This window comes from Myotis myotis, unplaced genomic scaffold (assembly GCF_014108235.1).
Source record: "Myotis myotis isolate mMyoMyo1 unplaced genomic scaffold, mMyoMyo1.p scaffold_m19_p_3, whole genome shotgun sequence".
Classification (NCBI taxonomy): domain Eukaryota; kingdom Metazoa; phylum Chordata; class Mammalia; order Chiroptera; family Vespertilionidae; genus Myotis; species Myotis myotis.
Window position 1 is genome coordinate 74,936,057 of NW_023416335.1, and position 24,480 is coordinate 74,960,536.

At 42.7% G+C, this 24,480-nt stretch overlaps 1 pseudogene; it reads right to left on the bottom strand.

Annotated features, from left to right (window-relative positions):
* Nucleotides 1–3,469: 3,469 nt before the first annotated feature.
* Nucleotides 3,470–24,480, bottom strand: part of LOC118650451 — a 32,814-nt pseudogene continuing 11,803 nt past the window's right edge.

The window sequence follows — 24,480 nt, forward strand, 5'->3', positions numbered from 1 at the left end:
AATCCAGGTACCTCAGTTACATATAAATTTCTTCTGGACACATTTGGTGTTTGAATTATTTGTAAGATTATTTTACTCTACATGGACATGATAAACCTAGTCTTTCATTTTATTTCATGAATAATGTTTTTGACTGGGACATATTTTCCTGTTTTACAATAAATTTGGTGGGAAATGATGTTTATGAAAATAAGAAATTAATAGTCCTCTTTAAGTGCCAAATGATTAGGCCAAATACTTGCCTGCTGTTTAACAATCCTGTGAAAATCCCAAGCTTCTCCTGAGCAAAGACTTTCAAGTTTCTATTACTACCATAAATTTGTAGTCCAGTGATGTGGACAAATGGCCTAAATTGAAGCCATTAAATTCATTCAAACTGAGATCAGAGCCAAATTAAACCCAAACCTCTAAAGGTGAAAGTCAAATACCGTATATTAAATTAATGTATTAGGAAGCCTCATGCAAGATGGTTCCCAGTCATTAAAAATCTGTTAAAAATTAAAATATAAATAATTCACTAAACAAGAAAGTTCATAACATGTTCAGTTCCAATATTTTTATCATATGCACCTCCAATAAATTTTGCTACATTTCACTCATACCAACTTCAGCACGAATTTGTAGATTGTGTTTTAGAAATAACAGTGTGCTTAAGTTTTACCGCACTAAAGCACTTTGCAGACTTGAATAATTACTTAAAATTCGTAAATCCTTTACTTGAGAGACCAATACTATGGGAGTAAACTTTCCAGTTGCTAAGAGTTTTTTACTGACTAAAGGAACTACAAAGGATTTTTGTCCTATTGGTCCACTTTCTTCCATATTCACATCTTGATATCAGTTAGATTAGAGGAAAATGAAGGAAGAAAAGCCTAAATTAAGATACAAGTATTTCACATTGTCAGAAATGAAGTCATAGCCATAAATTAAGACTACATAATCTAAATAGAATAACCTCTCATTAATTGACATAAATATAGTGTAAATCAATGGGCATAGGGGTTTTGTTGTTGTTCTCTGGTATATCCCATGCACACTGCACTGTCTGTACAACAGTGCGAAGATTGTTAACTCAGAAAAATTCTTTAATAATACAGGAAATACATAAAAAGATATGTTAGTCCCCTCAGTATTTTAATCAAATACCACTTGTGGTCTATTCCCACATTTGTTTTTTCCTCCTCTGACCTCTTTCAGGAACTGCAATCCAAACTTTTAACAGAAACTACATCACAAACAAGATTACTCTGTGTTTGAAGTAAACAATACCTTATGTATCTTGCAAAAGTAAAAGTGCACATACTACTAGAATTCATGGTGGATGTATTTTAATATATATTTTCCAGTATTACTAGGACATTGACTTCTTTTGGATCTCTAAGTTAATCATATGAACATGTTACAGGAGGTAAAGAAAGTTTAAGATAAACTTCTGTATTGCATCTGTAATACTGTCAACAGTAAAGATTTTTTTTAAATTAAAAAGTAAACTTTTGTAACAAAACCACACACATGAAGTATTCTTGTCCCAAATATTAAATGTGAATCTGATAAAATATCTAGATCCAATTAGCATTTATTATAGGATATACAAAGCAAAAAAATAAGAACGCTATGAGAACACCTTAAACAAAATCCAAAACTTTAGAATATGCTGTGGGAAAATGGCCCGAGTTCACCAACAAATAAATTGTGATGAAGAGATAAAAGAGAGATAGAAGGAGAACCTATACATTGAAAAATCTATCAAGTGATGCTAATAGGGTTTAAGGTAATATTTAATGTGTTAAAATTATTCATGTATGCTTCCTGTTTATTAAAACTTCTAAAGGGCTGAACACTAGTATGTAAAAATTATAAAGGTAGTTTAAATGTATCATCTTTGAAATATATTACTGATTTGAAATACTTATGTTTTTACTCTTAATAGTACTCAAATATACTAGCATTTATATGTCCTAGGATATTTGGCAATATGGATCTTGAGGGTATTTCTACTTTCTGGTTTAGGTATAAAAATGATAAGTAACATTGCTTCTGAAAATAAATCCAAAGTGTCATTGATATTTCACTTTGCTTACATAGGCAAACAAATAAAATACATATTTCAAGTATTGGCTGAATTTAAATCTAGTCAAATTTAAATAAACCTTTAACATAATTTTGCTAAAAAGTAAATATTCCCTTTTCTTTTTTTCACATTGCAACCATGAACAAGTATTATACCTCATGAATGAAAGATAACTGACAGCTAGGGTGCCCTTGTTAGTTATAAACTACAATGAATCAGATGTCGTCTGTCATTCATGAAAACATTGTCACTTTGATGATGTTTTATTTATTTTCTTCTGTAAAGTGAACAGCTAGACAAGAATAAATTTTGATTTAACATGTGAAATGAGTAAGAAGAGAGCACACTGCATAATTTATTAATGCTATTGATTTTCATTATGTTTAAAGTTGGGTCCTATTTCCCTTTAGTATTGTAACAAAAAAGTTAATTGTTTTAGTTTTCACGATTAAAATAGCCCTGAATGAGAAAATACTTATTAGAAAATTATGATTTAAAATAATTAAACAGTACATCAATTACTGTATTGCTAACGGCTCATAAATACCAATTTAAGTTGAGATTTACTTGTAAACATGAACATAATACTTACCATGCATTGTGGGCTTTTTTGAAGGTATAATAACATACGTTTTTGTGTGTTTTTTTTCAAGTTGAAGAAAGCTTTTAATAAAACAGTCTTGCTCTTTATCAATATCTGTAAATTCTCTTTAAAAGCAGTAGCAAAGGCGACTGTAGCAAGAGCTCAAAAGGCAAGGCAATATCGGAAAGTGTTTCTTAACAGAAAGTTAAAAATATAGCTTTATATTTAGTTATAAATATAAATATGTTAGATCTGTTGATATATTTTTCTTTCAGAAATAAATTCCCTTTCCCTCCCAACAGGTAAAAGGAAATATTGCACTTTCTGCTCCATGACTAAGGTGACAGGGGTTCCAGAAGAACCTTTCAAGATTATCAGGACAGGGCCCTTTGACCTAACTCAGATCATACAGAGACAGGGCTCCAGCTTGTGCTCTCTTCAGAATGAAAAGCACTGCCTTCAAGTTATAGCTGGGGGCAGACTCACCAGCATGGTGGCCCTGCCACTCCTTCCCCTCCAGCTGAGCTCCCACCTCTGACACATCCTGCTCACAGTGGCCATGGCCTCTGTGGGGGAAGAAGGGCTGGTGCAGTACTATGCCTAAGGCCCTCACTCTGGGGAAGCTACAGGCACACTGAGGAATAAATAGTCTGGCCACCCTCAAAGTGCACAAAATGAAGGCTTGAGGAGATTTTTAAATCTAAAGTCTATGTGAGTGTGCTCTTCAGCAACTTGGGACTGTTGGGACTTAGTCATTGGACCTTTCCAAAGGTCTTTGATTCCAAAAAATGCATCTTCCCTGGGGCTAGAGGCCATCAGGAGTTGCCTACTACCTGGCGGGGTAGGGTCACAGAAGAGCCATTCTGGAAGGCAGCTGGCTTATCACGCTCCTTCAAGAAAAAGGTTAGCAGCTCCCTCTTCCCTTTCACAAAGATGGACCCTGCCTCGCAAAGGGAAAGCCGTATTCTCGAAGGATGGCTTGTGTTTCTTCTACCACCTGAATGTTACCCATGACCCCTGTGGACTTCATTCTGCTGGCGACGCTGACTATATTGCCCCAAATGTAGTGTGGTTTCTGGGCTCCAATGACCCCAGCCAGGACCCCACCTTTGTTCGTGCCTTATACGCAGCATGAAGTTGTTGAAGGACTGATCGGTGATGTTTGTAAGCGTATCCTTCATGGCTAGTGCAAAGTCAGCCAGATCAGCCAGGTGCTGCCAGCACTCCTTGTCTGACTTTTCCTCTTTGCTGGAGCTGGTAAAACCATTGGTGTTGACATCTGGGGTGACTCCTGAAGCTGCCATATAGGTACTGCCAATGGTTTTGATCTTGGTGATGACCCGGAATTTGGGATTTTCTAGAAGAGAGTCAAAATCTGAGATGATCTCATTGAGGAAGCGCCAACACTCAATGCCACCATTATTGATGCTCTCCTCTGTGTAGAAGTCAGCAAAGTTGGGCAGGGAGGCAAAGATGACTCCAATCTCATCATAAGACTGGCTATACAGCTCCTCATCTGTCTTCTTGGACCCCGGGAAATGGCGTGCCACATGTTCAGGCAACAGGTTGGTGACCAGGGACCCATTCCAGAGTTGCATCTCGTAAACATGTTCCTTCTGATCATGGACCTCAATCTTCCACAAGAACAGTGTCCGTTCGAGTTTTTACACATGGTGGGAGAAGTAGTAGAAGCTCAGCATCATGACAAAGATCATCACTGTCATCATGTACTTAGAAGGCACGAGGGGCAGCCTGCCAGTGCCATTGAGCCCTCAGGTGGAGAGTATCTGCATCTTCTCTAAGGCGACCAGAGGAAAGCCGTGTTCCTGGAAACGTCTTCGGTCATATTCATCAAAGATGGGATGCCAGGCACAGAGGTTGATGACAGCCACAGCGCCCATGACAAGCAGCATGAGGGTGAGCTTTACCATGTGGCTGACCTGCACCAGCATGATGGTGGCGATGAGGGACAGCATGGTGACATAGTTGTAATACTTGGGTTTCTCCGTGTAGCCACACTCTGTCACCATCCCTGAGGTGCCATTGTTGGGTCCCATGTAATACTGCAAGCACCTCAGCATGTGCACATTTGCCATAACCAGAATGAAGATGTCTAACATGGCCCAGGTGTTCCCGGACCAGCGTGTTCAGTCAATACACGTTGAGAAGACCAAAAGCTTCTTAGGAAAGACCCGGGGAAAGATGGCAGCCAGCGAGCAGACCATCAGGACCAGAAGCAGAAGCTCCCAACCACAAAGGTCACATAATTGGTCATCAGCCAGGGGTCTATGACTATCTCCACCAGGGCCGTGCAGAGCAGCATGACACAGGGGCAGCTGAGTTTTTAAAGTTAAAAGTAATTAAAGTAATAAGTTGAATGGAAACAAAGAATAACACATTTGAAATTTAACATGTTAAACTTTCAAAATCACTGACAATTAAATCTGATCTGTAGTTTTCCAGGATTAATTGAAGTTCAGATTTGGTTTTAGGATTGCAACATTTCTTTCTTTCTTTCTTTCTTTCTTTCTTTCTTTCTTTCTTTCTTTCTTTCTTTCTTTCTTTCTTTCTTTCTTTTATAAATTAAATCTTTATTGTTCAGATTATTACATTTGTTCCTCTTTTTTCCCCCCATAACTCCCCTCCACCCAGTTCCCACCCCACCCTCCTCCCTCACTCCCCACCCACTGTCTTCATCCATAGGTGCATGATTTTTGTCCAGTCACTTCCCACATCCCCCTCGTCCCTTTCTCCCCCAAGAACAGCCAGTCCATTCCCTTTCTATGCCCCTGATTCTATTATAATCACCGGTTCATTCTGTTCATCAGATTATTCACTTGATTTTCAGATTATCTTGTTGATAGATGTGTATTTGTTGTTCATAATTTGTATCTTTACCTTTTTCTTCTTCTTCCTCTTCTGAAAGGATACCTTTCAGCACTTCATATAATACTGGTTTAGTGGTGATGAACTCCTTTAGCTTTTTCTTATCTGTGAAGCTCTTTATCTGACCTTCAATTCTGAATGATAGCTTTGCTGGATAAAGTAATCTTGGTTGTAGGTTCTTGGCATTCATCACTTTGAATATTTCTTGCCACTCCCTTTTGGCCTGCAAAGTTTCTGTTGAGAAATCAGCTGACATTCATGTGGGTACTCCCTTGTAGGTAACTGGTTTCTTTCTCTTGCTGCTTTTAAGATTCTCTCTTTGTCTTTTGCTCTTGGCATTTTAATTATGATGTGTCTTGGTGTGGTCCTCTTTGGATTCCTTTTGTTTGGGGTTCTCTGTGCCTCCTGGACTTGTAAGTCTATTTTCTTTCACCAGGTAGGGGAAGTTTTCTGTCATTATTTCTTCAAATAGGTTTTCAATATTTTGCTCTCTCTCTTCTTCTGGCACCCCTATAATTCAGATGTTGGTACGCTTGAAGCTGTCCCAGAGGCTCCTTACACTATCTTCATATTTTTGGATTCTTTTTTCATTTTGCTTTTCTGGTTGGGTGTTTTTTGCTTTTTCATATTTCAAATCATTGGCTTGATTCTTGCAATCCTCTAGTCTGCTGTTGGGAGTCTGTATAATATTCTTTCTTTCAGTCAGTGTATGCTTAATTTCTAGTTGGTCCTTTATCACAACATTGAGGGTCTCATTAGATTTCTTGTAGATCTCATTAAGTTTATCGGCAGCTTCTAGAAAATTCTTGAAACACCTTAAAAGTGTGATTTTGAACTCTATATCCAGTAGTTTGCTTTCCTCCATTTCTGTCATTTGTGTCCTTTTTCTTTGTCTCCACATTTTTTATGCTTTTCTGTGTTGATAAAGTGGTTTTCTGTGCTGAGTGTCCTCTAGGACCCAGTGGTTCAGCCTCCCCAATTACCTGAGGAGGGTACTCTTGGTGCACCTCTTTGTGGTCTTTGTGCACAGTCTTATTGTAGTTAAGCCTTGATTGTTGTAGCTATCACTGGGAGGAATTGACCTCCAGGCCAATTGGCTATGAGAATCAGCTGTGTCTGAGTGGGAGAACTTCTGTGCTGGAGACACCCCTTTGGGGAAAGACTTGCTTCAATGGGGCTTTGGTGCTCACTGAGTCTTCCCCGTGAGTGTGGCCTTTATGGTTCCATGGGGCTGCAAACTGGATGGTCCCACTCTGACCTCTGGGTTTCCTTGCTCCTGGATCTCTAGGGAGGTGCTAATCTAGACTTTGCCTGAGGCTATCCAGCAAAAGCCGCCCTGCAGGGCTTGGGTCGGGTGGGTCCCACGGGATCAACAGGGCGGGGCTAGCAGTTATGACTGCTCTCAGTCTTGCCCTCAGAGGCTCTGCTTCTCAGTGTCCCGGTAATCACTGCCAGCCCCTCGGAGAGAAAGCTGCCCTCGAATACCAACTGATGCCAGACAGTCCCGCCTCTCCCGTATGAGTCTGGGTCCCTAGAGACTCGCCCAGAACTGGAGCTCAGATCCTGAGACTCCCTCCTGATTGAAAATGACAACCGCGCCCTCAGCCACCAGCCCACTCCACATGCACCTCCGCACCTTAGTATTTTACTTCCATATTGCGCCTCCTCTGAGTCTCGGTATGCTTTTCTCTTTCCTTCTAGTTGTAGAATTTCCACTCAGCCAGCCTTCCTGTGGTTCTGGATGATGTCAGTTCCATCTTTTAGTTGTATTTTTGAAGTGGTTGTTTGAGGCAGCAAACTCTGGTGTTTACCTATGCCGCCATCTTGGTTTTCTCTAGGATTGCAAATTTAATTTCCTTTTATTCATTGGTTTTTCACAAGCTGAATATTGCACAGCAAAATTATTATATTAAAATATTTCACATTTAGTTTGAGGCATTTTCTGATTGCAAATATAAGTATAAAAATTATGTGGAGCCTTGGCTGGTGTGGCTCACTAGTTAAAGCATCAGCCCATGCACTGAAGGGTCATGGGTTCTTTTCCGATCAAGGGCACATCTCTAGGTTGCAGGTTTGATCCTCAGCCCAGGTAGCGGGAAGCAACCAATCAATGTGTCTCTTTCACATCAATGTTTCTTCTCTCTATATATCTCTCTATCTCCCTATATTCCACCCTAAAAAAAAATAATAATAATGATGGAACACATATCCTTGAGTGAGGATTAACAACAACAAAAATATGTGGAATAAATCCAAGGCTTCATGAAGAACCTAACTAGCATTTAGTTGTGCTTTTTAACTATTTACTAAGCTGTTATCTTGACTTACACTCATTTTGCATTTACACTCATTTTGTTTTCATTGCCAGCTCAAAAATTAGTATGGAAAATAAACTTTTGTTACTATTAGAATGTGCAATTTGAAACCATGTCAATTTTTTTAAATCTGGTCATCTTTGTGTTTTTATATTTTTATTTTTCACATTTTGAAAAAATATTAAATTACTAGAGGCCCGTTGCAGGAAGATTCCTGCAATAGAGCTTCCTGAGACCGGAGTGAAGCAGAGAAGGGAGTGAAGCCCACCGAGGCGAGCTTCACTTCCTTCTCAGCTGCCTGGCTCCCTCCATTTGCAACTTCGCTCTCGGGTCCCTCCCTTCTCCACTGCCTCACTCCCTTCCTTTTCACTGCCTCGCTTCCTCCCGTGTCAGCCACTTTGCTCCCTCCTGTCTCCGCTGCCTCACTCCCTCCTTTCCCCACTGCCTCGGCTCTCCCTTCCCCGCCGCCTCAGCTCCCTCCCGTATGCTCTGCTTCGCCACCCTCCCATGTCCACCTCCTTGCTCCCTCCCTTCTCCGCCACATCACTCCCTCCCGTGTCCGCTGACTCAGCTCTGCTCCCATCTCTGCTACCTCTGATTCGTTCCCTTCTCCACCACTTGGCTCCCTTCTGCAGTGCTTGGCTTCCTTCTACACTGTCTTCAGTCTTCGCTGGGTGCCTGTGTATGCAAATTAACTATCATCTTTGTTGGGTTAATTTGCATACTCTTCTGATTGGCTGGTGGGTGTAGCGAAGGTACTGTCAATTAGCATCTTTGTCTCTTATTAGTGTAGATAGTTTACATTCAATAATAAATTGTGTTAGTTTCAGTTGTATGGTATAGTGGTTAGACAATAATAATTTAAAAAGCATTCCCCTTGATATTCCCATTACCCAACTGACACCATACATAGTTATTAAATTATTGACTATATTTCCTATGCTGTATTTTACATCCCCATGTCTATTTTTTAACTTCCAATGTGTACTTCTCAATCTCTTTACCTTTTTCACCAAGTCCCCTAATACCCCTCCCCTCTGGCAACAATCAGTCTGTTCTCTGTATTTATGAGTCTGTTCCTGTTTTGTTTGTTCATTTATATTGCTCTTTAGATTCTACATATAAGTAAAATCATATGGTATTTGTCTTTCTCTGACTTATTTTACTTAGCATAATATCTTATAGGTCTATTCATGCTGTTGCAAATGGTAAGATTTCATGTTTTATGGCTATTATTATTAATATTTTTATCTATTTTTCTGCTGCTTAAAGAGGACCCTTCAACATTTCTTGTACTAGTGGTTTGGCAGTGATAAGTTCCTTTAGCTTTTTCTTGTCTGGGAAGCTCTTTATATGTTCTTTGATTTTAAATACTAGCTTTGCTAGTAGAGTAATTTTAGGGCAGGTACTTTTTTTTCCATCACTTTGAGTATTTTTTGCCAAACCCTTCTGGCCTGCTAAGCTTCTGTTGAAAAATCAGCTGACAGCCTCATGTAGGTAACTAACTGCTTTTCTCTTGCTGCTTTTATGATTCTATCTTTGTCTTTAACCTTTTGCATTTTATTTTTTTTAATTTTTCATTGATTAAGGTATTACAAATGTGTCTTTATCCCCCCATTGTCTCCTCATCCCCCCAGTCTTGCCCTCACCCTCACCCCCTGTTGTCTGTGTCCATCACTTATGCTTATATGCATGCATACAAGTCCTTTGGTTGATCCCTTCCCCTTACCCCCAAGCTCCTCTACCTTCCCTCTGAGGTTTGAGCATCTGATTGATGCTTCTCTGTCTCTAGATCTGTTTTTGTTCATCAGTTTATGTTGTTCATTATATTCCACAAATGAGTGAGATCATGTGATATTTATCTTTCTCTGACTGACTTATTTCACTTAGCGTAATGCTCTCCAGCTCCATCCATGCTGTTGCAAATGGTAGGAGTTCCTTCCTTTTAACAGCAGCATAGTATTCCATTGCATAGATGTGCCAAAGTTTTTTAATCCACTCATCTGCTGTGGGCACTTAGGCTGTTTCCAACTCTTAGCTATTGTAAATTGTGCTGCTATGAACACAGGGGTGCATATATCCTTTCTGATTGGTGTTTTTGATTTCTTGGGATATATTCCTAGAAGTGGGATCACTGGGTCAAATGGAAGTTCCATTTTTAGTTTTTTGAGGAAACTCCATACTGTTCTCCATGGTGGCTGCACCAGTCTGCATTCCCACCAGCAGTGCACGAGGGTTCCTTTTTCTCCGCATCCTCGCCAGCATTTGTCATTTGTTGATTTGTTGATGATAGCCATTCTGACAGGTGTGAGATGGTACCTCATTGTCATTTTGATTTGCATCTCTCAGATGATTAGTGACTTTGAGCATGTTTTCATATGTCTCTTGGCCTTCCTTATGTCTTCTTTAGAAAAGTATCTATTTAGATCCATTGCCCATTTTTTGGTTGGATTGTTAGTTTTCCTTTTGTTAAGTTGCATGAGTTCCCTGTAAATGTTGGATATTAAGCCCTTATCGGAGATACCATTGGCAAATATGTTCTCCCATGCAGTGGGTTTTCTTGTTGTTTTGTTGGTGGTTTCTTTTGCTGTGCAGAAGCTTTTTATTTTGATGTAGTCCCATTTGTTTATTTTCTCTTTAGTTTCCATTGCCCTGGGAGCTGTGTTGGTGAAGATATTGCTTTGGCATATATCTGAGATCTTGCTGCCTGTGGATTCCTCTAATATTTCTATGGTTTTCTGTCTTACGTTTAAGTCCTTTATCCATTTTGAGTTTATTTTTGTGTGTGGTGTAAGCTGGTGGTCTAGTTTCATTTTTCTGCATGTGTCTGACCAAGTTTTCCAGCACCATTTATTGAAGAGACTGTCTTGACTCCATTGTATGTTTTTGCCTCCTTTGTCAAATATTAATTGAGCATAATGGTTTGGGTCAATTTCTGGGTTCTCTATTCTATTCCATTGGTCTATATGTCTGTTCTTGTGCCAGTACCAGGCAGTTTTGAGAACAGTGGCTTTGTAATACATCTTAATTGCATTTTAATTTTGATGTGTCTTGGTGTGGGCCATTTTGGGTTCATCTGGTTTGTTACTCTGCACTTCCTGAACTTCTATGTTTATTTCCTATAGAGTGGGGCCTTGACTTATGAGTTTAATTTGTTCCGTGACGGAGCTCATAACTCAAAATACTCATATGACAAATCAACAGTGAATGAGTGAGACACATGATGCTGGGCTGATGTAGTGGCATTCACTGTGATGTTCGCTGTGCCAACTAGCGATGGGGTATCTGAAGGTGGCTCATAACCCGAATTTTAGCTCGCACCTCAAAGAAAAAAATCAGCTGAGAGACCGCTTGTATCTCGAAAAAACTACTTAGTCGGGACACTCGTAAGTCAAGGCCCCACTGTACCAAGTTAGGGAAGTTTTCCATCATTAGTTTTTTAAATAGGTTTTCAATTTCTTGCTCTCTGTCTTCTCTTTTTGGCACCCCCATAATGTGAATGTTGGTATGCTTGAAGTTGTCCCAGAAGATCCTTATACTACCCTCTTTTTTTTTGTATTCTTTTTTCTTTATGATGTTTTGATTGGGTGTTTTTTGCTTCCTTATATTCCAAATTGCTGATTGGATATCTGCCTCATCTGCTCTACTGTTAATTCCCTATAATTTATTAGTTGTTTCAGTTAGTGTATCCTCTATTTCTGATCGGTTCTTTTTTATGGTGTCGATGGTCTTTTAAATTTTGTTTTTTGAAATAAATGTATTGATTTTAGGGAGAGTGAGAGAATGAGAAACATTGGTGTGAGGGAGAACCATTGATTGACTACCTTCTGTCATGCTCCAACCAGTGATCTAATCCACAACCTGTATATGTGCCCTGGAATCAAACCTGTCACCCTTTGGTTTATGGGACAACATTCCAACCAACAGAGTCACACTAGGCAGGGCTCCATGTCCTTTTTTATGCTGTTGAAATTCTCTCTACGGTTCTTGACCATCCTGATAACCATTGTTTTGAACTCTGTATCTGGTAGTTTGCTTGCATTGAGTTCATTTATTTCTTTTTCTGGATATTTCTTCTGTTCTTTCATTTGCTAACTGTTTCTTTTTATCCTCATTTGATTGCTTCCCTGTGTTTTTTTCTATGTATTAAGTAGAGCTGCAATGTCTCCAAGACTTGGTAGAGTGGCATTATCTAGTAGGTGTCCTGTAGGGCACAGTGGCAAAGCCTCCCTAGTCATCTGAGCTGGGTGCTCTAGATTTTCCCCCTGTGTGTGCTGTATGTACTGTCCTGTGGTATTGGAGCCTTGATTGCTTTTGGTACATCAGTGGGAGGGATTGACGCCCAGGCCAATCAGCTTTGAAGACTGGCTGCTACTGCAGAAGAAGAGCTACTATGCAGCAGTTGACCCTGTGGATCAGTATTGCTTCAGTGGAGCTTGGGTGCCTGTCTAATCTGCCCCTTAAGTGTGTTATTTGTGAAGGTGGTAGGGTAGTAATTCCATGTAGTCTGTTTCTATCTACTGGGTACACTGGCTCTGGGGCTTCCTGGAAGGTGCAAGATTACCCACAGCCAGTGCCCTGACTGAAGCTACCTGGCTCAAGCTACTGAGTGATCTGCAGATGGCTGCAACTTAGGTAGGGCTTGGAGGTGCCCAGGAGAGGCCAAGCTGCTAAATAAGACCAGCTGTCACTATTTTCAGGCCTAGGTTTGTTTAGCAAGAGGTACAGGCTATGCTGAAACCAGATGCTGCTTTTTAAAGAGGTTTTATGGAAATCTCAAGGGCAAGTAAGGGGCTATATATATATATATATATATATATATATATATATTCAAATGATTTCAAATTTAAAAGAAAATTTACTTAATTATGAGAGGGATGTACTGAATACTAACAAAATAAATACATTAATAATTTGAATATAGAGACATGGAAGCATAGAATCTTGGAGGGAAGGCAGGGGAGAGTGGGTTGGTGGGAGGTAATCAACAAAAGATCTTGTATGCATATATGCATAACCTATGGACTCAGAGAGTGGGGTGGTGAAGGCCTGAGGTGTGCCCAACACAGCCTCATGACCCATAGTTCCTTTCAAGGTGCACAAATTCATTCACTGGGCCCCTAGTCTATACTAATAAAAGGGTAATATACTAATTAGACCGGGAGACCTTCCGGATGTCCTTCCAAACAAAGCCATGGTGGTGGTGCTGAGGCAGAGGCAGTTAGGGGTGATCAGGCCAGCAGGAGGGGCAGTTGGGGGCAAGCAGGCCAGGGGCGGGGTGCAGTTGGGGGTGATCAGGCCGGCTGAGGGGGCAGTTGGGAGCGAGCAGGCTGGCTCGAGGGGCAGTTAGGGGTGATCAGGCTGGAAAGGAGGGACAGTTGGGAACGATCAGGCCAGCAGGCAGAATGGTTAGGGGTGATCAGGCAGGCAGGTGAGAGTTAGGAGCCAGTGGTCCCAGATTGCGAGAGATGTCCGACTGCTGGATATCCTGCGGGATCAGGCCTAATCTGGCAGTCAGACATCCCCCAAGGGGTCTCAGATTGGAGAGGGTACAGACCAGGCTGAGGAACACCTCCCACCACCCTGCACAAATTTTGTGCACCAGGCCACTAGTATATAATAAAAGCCTAATATGAACATTGTCCTGTTGACAAAGAGTTCCACTGTGAGTTTGACCAGGTGGTGGGACAATGTGACAACTGCCCGTGGCCCCTCCCCCAGCCCGTCCCTGCCCCCAATCACCCCCCCCCCATCCCAATTGGGGGCAGGGCTGGCTGGCCAACCTCCTGCGTCCCCTCCATCAGGCCAGCCAAGCCCTATTGGCCCCAATCAGGATGGGCCAGCTGGACCCGCCCATGCATAAGTTTATGCACTAGGCCTATAGTTGTTAATAAAATGTGTGTTGTTCTTTTGAACATATTTGTAAGGCTGACTAACTTACCCTTTCAGAACTGGCTATTAAAATCTAAAATAACTTGTTAAAATTTTAGATATTTATTTATACTATTTCTCCTAGTACCAATTAGCCAATTATTTTCTTTCAATTATATTTAAATCAAGTTTCTGGATATTTTCATGTAACTTTTTAATTATTGTTGAGACAAGATCTTCATCCTTGTCCCCCCACCACCACCAGCTTTTAATCTCTACTTATAATGCCACTTGATTCCCTTAGTCATTTTGAGCTTTTTCTCTGAATTTCTTCCAATATGTCTACATTTCTCTGCTACTGAGGCAACCAAAACTGAATTCCATTTTGATGTATCTCATCAGAATTACATAAGGAATGCTATCACCCATGTGTCCCAGGATGTCATGATTCTTTGCCTACAGATCAAAGTAACAGTGAACTTTTATGCAGTTTATTGAAGCATCAGCCAGATCTTTTCAGGGGATGACCAAGGTATTCTTAGAAGAGAAGAGCCAAAATTAATAAAACTCAGGAAATAGTTCTAAAGAAAAAAATAAATAAATCTATTCAACAGCTTCTTCAGAATCTGTTTTGTGTGTGTGTGTGTGTGTGTGTGTGTGTGTGTGTGTTTTAAAGAGAGAGACTTTAGGCTTAGAATTGGACTTTTTAAAAGATCATTTGAGACTAATGGAAATATCTCTAATGTTAATGGGAGTGGGGAAGTGGAGATAGCAAAAGATGAGGAAAGAAAATTTACACACAACAATGAAATTTATAAATTACTCATTTGTAAATATAGCAATATACAGAAAATGTATTATATAAATTTGTTCTTTTTCTGTGATACATGCCCAGATTTTTCTTTTTTGCTATTTATAAATTCTTTGCTAAAAAGTTTATTTTTTCATAATTGCTTGATTTAATGTTCATTACATTTGTTTTGCTAATAAATAAAATTATATCTTTTTTTCATTTGTATCCTTTTTTAATATACTAGTGCCCCAGTGCACAGATTCGTGCATATTGAAAGGTAATTAGTTAATCCCTCTGTTGCAGGGACTAATGCAAGTGGTCCGGGCTGCTGGCCAGCAGGGAGGGACTGGGTGAGAGGGGCTAGACATGCCCTGGAGCCAACCTCCTATGGTCCCTCTATGGCCATGTGCTTGTGCTGCACCTCAAAGAGTGTCTGAGAAGTGAGCAGGGTCCCTCTGGCCGGTGGGGTCCCTCACCTGGCCTGCAGGGATTGGGCTGAAACCAGCTCTTTGACATCCCCCAAGGGGTTCTGGAGTGTGGAGGAATTGCAAGGAATCAGGCTCTCTCCTCTCTGGTTTCGGGGTGCACCACCCAAGAACAGCCACTGCAAGATGACTGCAGCTCGGCAGCTGCTGCATTGAGTTTCTGCCCCCTGGTGGTCAGTGCTTGTCATAGCTACTGACTGGTCAGTGGTTGGACAGTCACTTAGCCTTTTATATATATACTAGGGGCCCGGTGCACGAAATTCGTGCACTGGGTGGCAGGAGGGAGTGTCCCTCAGCCCAGCCTGCCCCCTCTCACATACTGGGAGCCCTCAGGCGTTGACCCCCATCACCCTCCAATCGCAGGATCGGCCCCTTGCCCAGGCCTGACGCCTCCGCCAGAGGTGTCAGGCTTGGACAGGGGACCCCCATCTCCCCCCGATCACTGGCTCTGGCCCCTGCCCAGGCCTGAGGCCTCTGGCCCAGGAATCATACCTGGGCAGGGGACCCCCATCTCCTTCTGATCGCTTGCTCCACCCCCCGCCCAAGCCTGACGCCTCTGACCCAGGCTTCAGGCCTGGGCAAGGGGACCATCATATCCCCCCAATCCCCGGCTCCGCCCCCCGCCCAGGCCTGATGCCTCAGCCAGAGGAGTTGACCCTCATCACCCTCCGATCACCAATCACCGGATCGGCCCCTTGACCAGGCCTGAGGCCTCCGGCAGAGGTGTCAGGCCTGGGCAGGGGACCCCCAGCTCCCCGCGGTTGCAGGCTCCGCCCCTGCCCAGGCCTAACACCTCTGGCCTAGGCGTCCGGCCCGGGCAGCGGGGACCCGCAGCTGCAGCGGCCCCGCGATCGTGGGCTTCGCTTTAGGCCCAGGCAAGGGACCCCTAGCTCCCGGGACTGCCAGCTTAGACCGTGCCCAGCTCCCATCGCTGGCTCCACCCCTACTTCCTGCTATCACTGGCCAAGGCGGAAAAGGCACCTGATTCTCCGATCATGGCTGGGGGGCAGGGCAAAGGCGGCCCTAGGGCCGCCTTTGCCCTGCCCCCCAGCTCTTAGCTCCCCCCTGGGTTTCCGATCACTGTCAGTGGCAGGGGGCTTCTTCCTGCTTTCCCTTTCGCCTCCCTGCATTGTGCCTACATATGCAAATTAACTGCCATCTTGTTGGCAGTTAACTGCCAATCTTAGTTGGCAGTTAATTTGCATATAGCCCTGATTAGCCAATGAAAAGGCTAACGCCGTATGCCAATTACCATTTTTCTCTTTTATTAGTGTAGACTAGAGGCCCAGTGCATGAAATCTGTGCACAGGTAGGGTCCCTAGTGGCTGGCGCCTGGCAGCTGGGAACTCGCTTTCCCCGGCTCCCTGCTGCCACCTCTGGCTTGGGCCTCCCTTCCCCTGGCTGACTGCCACTGCCACTGGCTGAGGCCTCCCTTTGCACTGGCCTTGGCCTGGCACCATCCCACTGTGGTGGGATGGTGGAGATTGCTTACCTGCTCCACCATCCCACCATGGTCCCGCTTTCATCTGGGACCATTGGGGCCAGCAGCACCTCCATTGTCACCCGCTTCCAGCACTGCATCATTGATACCTGCTATGTTCCGCACTACCCACTGGTTGTCAGCTGACGTCTAACTCCCGGTCAGTGGAACTCCTGCCCTTAGGGACAATTTGCATATTAGCCTTTTATTATATAGGATAGATACACAAAGCACATGCCAGTGAACTGAATTATTCAGGCTATTAGCTGAGAGTGGTCGTTAAGCAAACTGGAAAAGTGCATGCTAAGCTAAATTGATGAAGAAATGTGTTTTTAAGTGACTTCCTTTCACTTTAGGGAATTTGTCAATAGAAAACAGGATGAAAATACTGAATGCAATCAGGACACTGACAATATAAAGAAACCATAGGAGTTAGGCCATTAACTGTCATCGGTATTATTTTCAGCTAATTGAAGAAAAGAGTATTGTTTCTGTAATTTTTTATGATTCCGTTTATGTATTAAATTCTATTGGATTAATTTGTGTTTCTATTATTGCATTGGAGCTGATAAAGTCAGAAAAATATAATTTTAAAAAATCAAATCCCCACATTTCAGTTTACGGTTATACTTTGATAGTAGGTAAATATTGAGAACCAACATTGTAAATTATTGTTATTAAATTTTAGTAAAAGAAACCCCAAATAAGTCATTGTATTAAAACCCCAATAATGACAACATTGTGTTGTTGGCATTTATAGGCCGACATGTAAATGCCAAGACCTTGTGTTTTTCAAAACTTAAACTGATGAACAAAAATAGATACAGAGACAAAGAAGCATCAAACAGACTGTCAAACTTCAGCAGAAAAAAGGGGAGGGTTGTGGGGGGCGGGGGAGGTTAGAGATCAAGCAAAGGACTTGTGTGCATGCATATAAGCATAACCAATGGACACAGACACTAGGGGGGTGAAGGCATGTGCCAGGTGGGTGGGGAAGGTCAGGAGGAGGTCAATATGGGAAAAAGGAGACATATGTTCCACTATTTGTAATACTTTAAACAATAAAAACAAAACAAAACAAAAACTTAGGCAGTATGTCTATTGTCAGAAGTTTGATTTATTCTGAATAAAAACACATTATTCTGCTTGAACTTCTGAGAAGTTGAGTATATTGGCAATTTTTGATTTGTAATCTGCACTTAAAAGTTGAATATACTGAAATAATAATGTAAAGCTATTTTAAAGATTACATTATAATTGTACTCATCAAGTTCAAGCTAAATAATACTCCAAGCTGATAACTTTAGACTTTAGGTAATATTTCACATATTCATTAAACCCTTTTCTGTTATTAAAGTTATACCTATAGAGGGAGATTTATTTTTCAACAGGAATAACATGCAAGCTAGTCATCTAATCATAATTTTTAAGAACTATGATTATTTACTAATTTCAGGCACACCATGATTATTTACTAATTTCAGTTTAAAAATTCACTTAAAATTTCACATTATATTCCAAACTGAAATGCATTTCTAATGTGCTAAGGGAAAAATGGATGTTTATTATTTCTTGTGGAAAAAAGGAATTAGTAATCCATGGCCATTAACATAATATTGTTATATAGGAGGACAATCAGATTTTCATTATTCTTATAGATTCCTTATAAACCTAAGAGTAATCATGACTCCTAATGTTTATGATTATTAATAACCAATTTGTATTTCCCCATAGCAGGTGCCTGCTAGTCTTTTCTTTAAAAGTCCTATATAAAATCAATACTTGGTACTATAGATGGTTGTAAATTTGTCTATCCTTTTAGAAAAGATAGTTTCATAAGTGAGCATACCAAATAGATAATTTTACTATTTGTACTTTGCCTCTGTTGAACATTAAAAAAAAAAAAAAAGATGTTTCTCTCAGTACTTCATTCTCCTTTATATAATACTGGAGGACTGGTGCACAAATTCATGCACAGGTAAGGTCCCTAGGCCTGGCCGGTGATAGGGTCCGCCCGGGGTGAGGGACCATGGGAGGTTGGCTGGCCAGGACTGTGGGAGCTTGGCTGACCAGGGGGAGGGACTGTGGCCAACAGCGGGGAGGGACCACGGGAGGTTGGCCAGCCATGGAAAGCTGGCTGTGGGAGTGTACTGACCACCAGGGGGCAGCTTGTGCATTGAGTGTCTACCCTCTGATGGTCAGTGCATGTCATAGCAACTGGTTGACCAGTTGTTCCGGTCTTTCTGGTCATTTGGTCATTAGGGTCGCTTAGGCTTTTATATATATAGATGATGAAATTAACACTTTTTTTTCTCAAGTATTCATGCTAATGTGTCAAAATATATTGGAACATATAGTTAATCCTAATATATAATCCCATGAAGAAACATTTTTGGAAAATGTTTTCTCAGAGTATTGTATTCTATTGTACTGATGGTAGTTTTTTCAATAAATAATTGTTTAGAGAACTATGGTTGGCACAGTTTCATATCAACATTGTATTGGTGTTAGAGGGAGCAAAGGAAGTTATGGATTCCAATAAAAATAAGCTGAGTAAAATATGATTTTAATTGAGAATTATACTCATACATGCTATATTTTTCTCCTTTGAACTATTGATTTATTTGCATGTAATAGCCTTCTGAGTCCTATCTGAGAGTTCAATTACTTGTAAAGAGGGGCTGACTATGCAACTAAAAAATGTCTCTTCATTTTAATTTACTTTATATTTTCTTGTGCCACCTACATGGGCTTGGCCAAAGATGCAAATAATCCACAATCAAGATTTAATAGTTCGGTGCCACTTAAGCAAAATCTATGTACTTTTTGTTAGGGTTTATCATGTTAACTTGAGCTTTATTTCATATCTGCATTTTCCTTCTAAAATGTAAACCTACTGAAGGAAGCAACAATATCTTTGCCATCTTTCTACATTTAATAAACTGTAGAGAGTCTTTCTACTAATATTTGCTTGATAGTACATGAATAAAATATAGTGACCCATGAAATTTAGAAATACACGTATTATACCAGAGTCAAAATAAGCACTTTTAAAAGTGGGATAACTAATTGGGAGATTAGTTTTGTTTTACAACAAATATCATAATTGATTTCTAATGAAAACCTTTCTAGAAATGAATTTACAGTGACTTAGTTTATTGAAATAATACATTATTGGTGTTTTACACTTCTGTAATAATTTGGAGAATTTGAAAATAATGTTATTATGGAAAGTTCTTATTCCTTCCTTTTTTGTAGATGGAAAGCTACCACTAGTACTTCTGCTGATTGAATGTTCCTTTGCCAAAGGAGGAAATCAAATACAATTTTTATCTATCTCTGAGACTAGCTGTAATAGCCAATTCTTTATTGACCTCATGGTCAGACAAAATATAACAATGTTTTGGTTCAAGTATATTTAGCATTGCTCAAACTATACTGTAATGAAATAATTAGTGATTATCTTTGAAATAGTAACTCAAAGCAAAAATAACTTTAAAAATACAGCATTTATAAAAGGTCAACCAGGACTATTAAGAAGTCTGTTTGTGCACAGACTTCCCTGAATACACACTACATAGCTTTGCCTATATAGAGATATCCATGGAGTTGTTTTTAATTTTTATGAACTTATACATGCATCCATTTTTTGCAAGGAAATGAAGTCCATTGTTATTAAATGAAGTATTGCTATTTTTCCGTGGAAATTCAGCATCTCATGTTCTTTGCATGAAATTAAAATAAGGTTTCTAACTTCTGAATATGAGGAGGATATAGGGAAACATTATGACAACAGTAAGCATTGAAAAATCTATTTAAAATATATTTTGAATTAAGTAGTCTTTAAACACCTATGTAAGGACATGCATGCATGAATGTTAATACACTTATAATACACTGCTGACAAACAGATGATGCCAGGTAACTCAAACTCTAAGTAAATTATCTGCCACTACTAAATTAATCCCTGCCACCCTAAAACACAAAACAAAACTAGCTACCACTACTTTTTTAACATATAACTAGTACATTTACAATTTACATGTACCTTTTTAAAGCAGTTTATGGTTTTCAATTATCTTATTTATATTAAATAAGTAAAATATACCTCATTTAATAATTAAATGTTGGAATTAATAGAAATTTAACATTTTTAGTTCTATTGTATTCTGTATTTTCGTAACTATTTGATTTATAATATTTACAATAATTTTAGTATCATGGCATTATAATTCCAGGTAGATAAAATGAATTATTCTTCTAAATCTACCCCTGAATGCTTTGCCAATAAGTTATGATCACAGATTTCCACACTTTATCTGACTTTCAATCCAATTTCAGCTGATTGGTAACTTGACTACAACTTTTATTCATTATGGAATTTCTTAAGATGGCTTGTAAATCTGAACTGTCACATAACTTCCTTTTCTTTATAAACACACTCATGTTATTTCATAAGGCTATTATTATGTTTAATTGAGCAATGAACATAATTCCTATTTCGCTGCATGACAGTAAATAGTAGCTATTCTTGTTGCTATTATTATTATTATTATTATTATTATTATTAGAGGCCCGGTGCACAAAAATTTGTGCACTCCGGGGGGAGGGGGGTCCCTCAGCCCGGCCTGTGCCCTCTCGCAGCCTGGGACCCCTCGGGAGATAACGACCTGCTGGCTTAGGCCTGCTCCCGGGTGGCAGAGGACAGGCCCAACCCTTAGGTGCAGCCCCTGGTCGGGCTCAGAGCAGGGCCAATTGGGGAGTTGGGGCACCGCCCCCTGTCATGCACAGAGCAGGGCGGATTGGGAGGTTGCGATGCCACCCTCAGTCACGCTCAGGGTAGGGCCGTTTGGGGAGTTGGGGTTGGGGCACTGACCCCTGTCACACTCAAGGCAGGGTTGATGGGAAGGTTGCGGCGCCACCCCCTGTCATGCACAGAGCAGGACCAATCAGGGGGTTGGGGGGCTGCCCCCTGTCACGCACAGAGCAGAGCCAATCAGGGGGTTGGGGCGCTGCCCCCTGTCACACACAGAGCAGGGCCCATCAGGGGGTTGGGGAGCTCCCCCCTGTCACACACAAAGCAGGGCCCATCAGCGGGTTGGGGCGCTGCCCTCTATCAACCCACAGAGCAGGGCCGATCAGGGGGTTGGGGCACCACCACTCTCACACTCAGGGCAGGGCCAATGGGGAAGTTATGGCTCTACCCCATCACACAAAGAGCAGGACCCGTGGGGGGGGTTGGGGTGCCGCACCCTGTCACACACAGAGCCGCAGGGCGATCAGGGGGTTTGGGCACTGCCCCCTGTCACGCTGATCCTGGTGCTGGAAGGCCTCGTGGCTCCGCTGATCCCGGTGCTGGGAGCATATTACCCTTTTACTATATAGGGTAGAGGCCTGGTGCACCGGGTGGGGGCCGGCTGGTTTGCCCTGAAGGGTGTCTTGGATCAGGGTGGGGGTCCCCACTGGGGTGTCTGGCCAGCCTGGGTGAGGGGATGATGGCTGTTTGCAGCTGGTCACACACCCTTCAGGGTGGGGGTCCCCACTGGGGTGCCTGGCCAGTCTGGGTGAGGGGCTGAGGGATGTTTCCAGGCTGGGGGTGACTGAAGCTCCCAACGGCTGCTTTTTTCCTTTTTTTTTTTTTTATTCTGGGCCAGTTTTAGCTTGAGGCTTGGCTCCAGCTCTTAGGCCTCCCGCTGCTGAAAGTAGGTTTCTGGCCTTTGCTTACAATGTTGCGAATTTGCTGGCTGAAGTCCGGCGGTATTTGTTACAGAGTTTCTTAAACTGCCTGCTCAGAGGCCTGCAGCTGCAGGCGGGGAACGTTGGTTTCCTCCAACAATCCTCCGTCACTGAGGCAAGCAAGCCTCATGTTAGTTTCAAGCTGCCTGGCTGCCGGCCGCCATCTTGGCTGACAGTTAATTTGCATATCTCGCTGATTAGCCAATGAAAAGGGTAGCGGTCATATGCCAATTACCATGTTTCTCTTTTATTAGTGTAGATTACTAGAGGCCCGGTGCACAAAATTTGTGCACGGGTGGGATCCCTCAGCCCGCCTGCACCCTCTCACAATCTGGGACCACTGGCTCCTATCTCCTGGCCTGCCTGCCTGCCTGATCACCCCTAACCACTCAACTGCCAGCCTGATTACCCCTAACCACTCTGCCTGCCTGCCTGATGGCCTCTAACTGCCTCTGCCTTGGCCCCCACTGCCACAGCTTCATCTGGAAAGACATCTGGAATGATGCCTGGAAGGTTGTTCAGCTGTCCAGTCTAATTAGCATATTACGCTTTTATTATTATAGATTACTAGAGGACAGGAGCACAAAAATTTGTGCACTGGAGGTGGGGGGGGGCAGGAGCGTCCCTCAGCCCAGCTTTCCCCCTATCACATACTGGGAGCCCTCAGGGGATGTCCTACTCCCCTTGGGGAGAGGGCCTAAGCCACAGCCTGGCCTCCCTTTGTGGGAGGTGACCGGGCTGATCAGGGGAAGGCACCAGCCCCATCATCCTGCTGTTGCAGCCACTGCCAGTCACCGCAGCCACCAAGGTGTTTTCATCAACATGGACTCCAGTCCCTTCACCATGAAAAAATGACAACTTTCTTTAGGCATTTTCAAGATGTGTCTGTCATAGGATATGACATGTCTTTCTTTCTTTCTTTTTTTATCCTCACCTGAGAATATGTTTCCATTGATTTTTAGAGAATGTGGAAGAGAAAGGGAAAGGCAGAGAGAAACATCAAAATGAGAGGAACACTTTGATTGGTTGCCTCCTGCATGAGCCCTGACCTGGGCTCAGGCCAGGGAGGAGCCTGCAACCTAGGTACATGCCCTTGGTCAGAACTGAACCCAGACCCTGTGGTCGGCAGGCCAAGGCTCTATTCACTGAGCCAAACCGGCTAGGGCAGGATATGACATTTCTTAGCCCTCCAGCAGAGGACTTTCCTTTTTTTCTCCAGGAGTGTGGTAAAAAACCCTAGATTATCTATTTGGATTCTTATTACCCAAGTTACTAAGAATATTACCAGTGGCATATAGGCAGCTAAGCCAATGAGTAGTCAGAAAAGGTGTTTCTTCTGTAGTTCACACCAATTGTGGGCTTGGCCCCTGCCCAGGCCTAATGCCTCTGGCCAAGTCATTAGCCCTGGGCAGGGCACCTCCAGCTCCCTCAATTGTGGGCTTAGCCCCTGCTCCCCGCCATCGCCAGCTCCCTCCCTGTTCCCCGCAATTGCTGGCTCCACCCCTGCACATGCCTAACTCCTCTGGCCAAGGCCTTAGGCCTGGGCAGGGGACCCCCAGCTCCCACCATTGCCGGCTCTGCCCCTGCTACCCCCGATTGCTGGAACTGCCCCTGCCCAGACCTAACACCTCTGGCCAAGGCATTAAGCCTGGGCAGGGGACTCCCAGCTCCCTCCGATTGCTGGAACCGCCCCTGCCCAGAACTAATGCCTCTGGCCTAGGCATGAGGCCTAGGCAGGGGACCCCCAGCTCTCTGCGATCTCCTGCTCCGCTCCTGCCAAGGCCTAATACCTGTGGCCAAGGCATTAGGCCTGGGCAGGGGACCCCCAGATCACCGAGATTGCCGGCCCTGTACATGCCCAGGCCTAATGCCTCTGGCCAAGGAGTTAGGCCTGGGCAGGGGACCCTGAGCTCTCTGCGATCTCCCACTCCACCCCTGCCTAGGCCTAATGCCTCTGACCAAAGCGTTAGGCCTGGGCAGAGGACCCCCTGCTCCCTACGATCACTGACTCTGCCCCTGCTCCTCGCGATTGCTGGCTCCGCCCAGGCCTAGGCCTAAGGCCTCTGGCCAAGGCGTTAGGCCTGGACAGGGGACCCCCAGCTCCCTGTGATTGCTGGCTCTGCCCCTGCCCAGGCCTAATGCCTGGACTACAGGGATTAGGGTTTATCATTTGCATTAGGCCTGGGCAGGGGACCCCCAGCTCCCCACCATCGCTGGCTCCCCCCCTGTTCCCCACCATCCCGGCTCCGCTCATTCCCAG